Raw genomic sequence first — 4,352 nt, 5'->3', positions numbered from 1 at the left:
TTTTACTAAATATTTTAAATGACATATTCAGCATATCCCTGAAGAGTTTGAGGACCATTATCTATTACTTGAATGAAACAAACTTTGTTTTTAGTTACTTGCTTTAGGCTTAACCTTGAAAATACATACTAACACATATTTAGGGGTTCTAAAGAAAGCTTATCACTAAATGAATTACATACCAGTTTACAAATTTAAAGTTTAGGATTTTACAGCTTTATCCCTGTTAAGGGTATTTTTGATAATATATTTTACTGACTTTTTACAAAGATTAACTAAAGCTGTACAAATAGGAGTAACAGACCCAGATGCTAGACAAGTACTTCTTGAATCTCTAGCTTTTGAAAATGCAAACTTAGAATGCAAAAAGATATTTGGGCCTTTAAAGATTAGATCAGCACCTATGGATGAATGGATTCTGTGTCTAATGAATGTTGAGACATTTGACTATAATATTGAATCTTGGGTAGGAGAAGCAAATTCCAAAGGAATGAGGAGACTTCCAAATGTTTTAATTGTGGTAGAATAGGACATCTGAAAAGGGATTGTAGACAAGGAATTCCTAGGAATAATATCTCCTCTGGGAATGGCAAGAATAGGAGACCTTGGCCTTCAGGTATATATAGAAGGTGTGGCAAAGGCCTACATTGGACCAAAGAATGCAGGTCAAGAACAGACAGACAAGTCAACCCAATACCATCGGGAAACTCCTTGAGGGGCCTGTAGCCAAAAGTGGCCCAGTCATTCCCAGTAACTATGGAGAACATGTCACACCAGGACAATTAAAAAATCCAGAGCTTTCTGTAAAAGACCATACTGTTTTAGGTGATGGCATAAACTTGGAGGATAAGTCAAAAGTCACAATAGGAAATAAGAAATGTATATTCTGGCAGACTTCTATAAATGATCAAAGACCAAAGCTGAGGGTGAGTATAAATGACATTGTGATTATTGGCTTGATAGACACAGGTGCAGATGTATCATTACTCCAGAATCCTAGCATCCAAATTGGCCTCTACAGGAGGCAGATGTTCAATTACTAGGAATTGGAACCATATCTCAAGTTAAACAAAGCACTAGAAGAGTTGACTGTATTGTGCCAGAGGTCAAAGAGGGAAGCTGAGGCCATATGTAGCTGATATTGCAATAAGTTTATGGAGCTGTGACCTGTTACAGCAATGGAACACCCAGATTACCATTCTTGCAGTACCACAAACTAGTAATTCTGGGAAGGATATAATAAGGTACTATGAACAAAGGTCACCAGCCATTTAGGCTGTATAAGAACATAAAGCAACTAATAACCCTTTAGAGGTATCAACAGCCCTATCTTTGAAATGGTTAACTTAGAAGCCAATATGGGTTAAGCAGTGGCCTCTAGCTGAAGATAAGTTGCAGGCTTTAGAACAGCTACTACAAGAGCAACTAGATGCTCACCATATTGAAGAATCAACCAGCTGTTGGAATTCTCCTGTGGTTGTTGTAAAAAAGAAATCTGGTAAGTGGAAAATGGTGACAGATCTAAGAGCTGTCAATAAGGTAATTCAACCTATGGGTCCTCTACAGCCTGGAATTCCTCTGTCTTCCCTATTACCAAAAGAATGGCCTCTTATAGTTATTGATTTGAAAGATTGTTTCTTTACTATACATTTGCAAGAAAAGGATAGAGAAAAATTTGCCTTCATAGTACCTACTTATAGTAATTCTCAGCCTACTAGGAGATATCAATGGACTATCCTCCCATAGGGAATGCTCAGTAGCCCCACATTGTGTTAATACTTTGTAAGTCAGTCATTGAAAATAACACATAAACAATTTCCTAAGTGTATAATTTACCATTACATGGATGACATTTTGTTATCGGATTCAAACATGGATACTTTAGAATGTTTGAAGAAGTAAAGAAAGTTTTGCCAAAATGGGGGTTACAAATTGCTCCTGAAAAAATACAGAGAGGAGATTCTGTCAATTACCTAGGTTATAAAATAGGTTTGCAGAAAATTAGGACACGAGAGGCACAAATTAGGAGAGACCAGTTGAAGACTCTTAATGACTTTCAAAGATTGTTAGGAGACATTTCCAGTCTATGACCAGCTGTTGGGATAACAGCTGATCTAATAATTCATTTAAATAAAACCTTATATGGTGATAAAGACTTGAATAGGCCCAGAGAATTAACAGCTAAAGCAGAAAAGTAATTGACAATTATTGAGGAGAAATTATAGGAGGCACACGTGGATAGGGTGAATTCAAATCTTAATTGTATTCTAGTCATATTGCCTTCCAGAATTTCTCCTACAGGAATTTTAATGCAGAGGGATGATATTATCTTGGAATGTATCTTTTTACCACATAAACCAAGTAAAAAATTAAAAACTTATGTGGAAAAAGTCTCTGAATTAATTATAAAAGGTAAATTGAGGCTTCATCAATTAGCAGGTATAGACCAAGCAGAGATTATAGTGCCTTTTACTAGTGATGAAGTAAAAAAGTTATGGGAAGACAATCAACCCTAGCAAAGAGCTTGTGCTAATTTTTTGGGACAAATTAATAGCAACTACCACAAAAGCAATAGACTTAACCTTATAAAGGGAACTTCTTGGATTCTTCCCCGAATTGTACGTGATGCTCCAATAACTGGAGCCCATACATTTTATACTGATGCAAATAAATCAGGGAAAGCAGGTTACAAGTCAGATGAATTGAGTAAGGTGGAACAAAGCCCTTATAATTCTGTCCAGAAGGCAGAATTACATGCCATTCTCATGGTGCTAAGGGATTTTAAAAGACCTCTTAATATAGTTACCTATTCACAATATGCAGAAAGAGTTATCTTGCATTTTGAAACCTCTGAGTTTATACCAGATGATATAGAATTGACTTCATTGTTTATCCAGGTGCAAGACATAATCAGAAACAGGCTGTTCCTATATACATAACACACAACTGATCCCATATGGGTCTGCCAGGTCCTCTAGCACAAGGTAATGCAGAAATTGATCAATTATTGATTGGAAGTGTGTTGCAATTTTATAAAAAAAAATCACATCAATAGCAAAGGTTTAAAGAAAGAGTTTTCTATTAAATGGCAACAAGCTAAGGAAATTATAAAGAGGTGTCCTATTTGTTCTTTCTATAATCAAACACTGCTACTTGCAGGGACTAGCCCAAAGGATACTCAATGGAATGATATCTGGCAGATAAATGTGTTCCACTTTGCAGAATTTGGAAAATTAAAATATGTACACCTCACCATTGACACTTATTCAGGTTTTCAGTGGGCAACTGCTTTAAGCGCTTAGAGAAGGACGATTTAGTAATCACACAATTATTAGAAGTCATGGCCATTATGGGTATTCCTGAACAAATAAAGACAGATAATGGTCCAGCATATGTGTTTAGGAAAATGAACAGTTTTTCCTTATTATAATATTTAGCATGTTATAGGTATACTACACAATCCTATAGGTCAAGCAGTTATAGAAAGATCAAATCAAACTATAAAGAATATGTTAAACAAATAGAAAGGGGTAGAAAATGCCCCCAGAAATAGATTACATAATGCTTTATTAACCTTGAATTTTCTTAACGCTAATGAGAGAGGGACAACAGCATCAGAGAGACATTGGATAGTAGAAAAGTCTTCTGAAACAAATCAATTGGTTTATTTCAAGGATGTGCTGACCTCATAATGGAAGCCAAGAGATGTGCTACATTGGGGAAGGGGTTTTGCTCTTGTTTCCACAGGAGAAGAAAAATTATGGATACCATCAAAATTAATAAAGATTTGGTTTGAAAAGGAGAAACCTCTTGAAAAGAGAAATGACAGCTCATCCACATTGATGATAACCATACAGGTGGTAAGGAGAACATATAGGGTGGGAGCAGGGTTCTGTTATTGTCTTTGCAGAAAAATACTTATCTTCAAAAATTCAAGAGACTCTGGATGTTTGAATGATGACAGATGGAAACATAACTACCCAATAAATATCATCAAGAAAATCGAACATGGGGCTGGAGAGATGGCTCAGTGGTTAAGAGTACTGACTGCTCTTCCAGAGGACCTGGGTTCAATTCCCATACCCACATGGCAGCTCACAACTGTCTGAAGATCCAGTTGCAGGGGATCTGACACCTTCACACCAATAAACCAAAAAAAAAATATTTAGAAAAAAGAAAATCAAACATGATTCGTAAGTACATATGATAGACTATATATATTTAAATATATGTATGTATATATACATACATATAATATATATTATATGTTTTGGAGTTGGACAACAGCTATAAATCCAATAATCCTTCTTTAAATCCAAGCATGTTGTTTAAAGAAAAACCCAGAGTTTTTG

General features: G+C 35.5%; 1 protein-coding gene across 3 annotated transcripts in view; it reads right to left on the bottom strand.

The window, feature by feature from the left end:
• The window catches only part of LOC101993508 (hereditary hemochromatosis protein homolog), a 39,131-nt gene that overhangs the window by 31,499 nt on the left and 3,280 nt on the right, over positions 1–4,352 (bottom strand). The gene's annotated exons all lie outside the window — the stretch shown is intronic.

The sequence above is a fragment of the Microtus ochrogaster genome, unplaced genomic scaffold (assembly GCF_000317375.1).
Source record: "Microtus ochrogaster isolate Prairie Vole_2 unplaced genomic scaffold, MicOch1.0 UNK74, whole genome shotgun sequence".
NCBI classification, from domain to species: domain Eukaryota; kingdom Metazoa; phylum Chordata; class Mammalia; order Rodentia; family Cricetidae; genus Microtus; species Microtus ochrogaster.
This window is presented reverse-complemented; position numbering and strand designations above follow the sequence as displayed.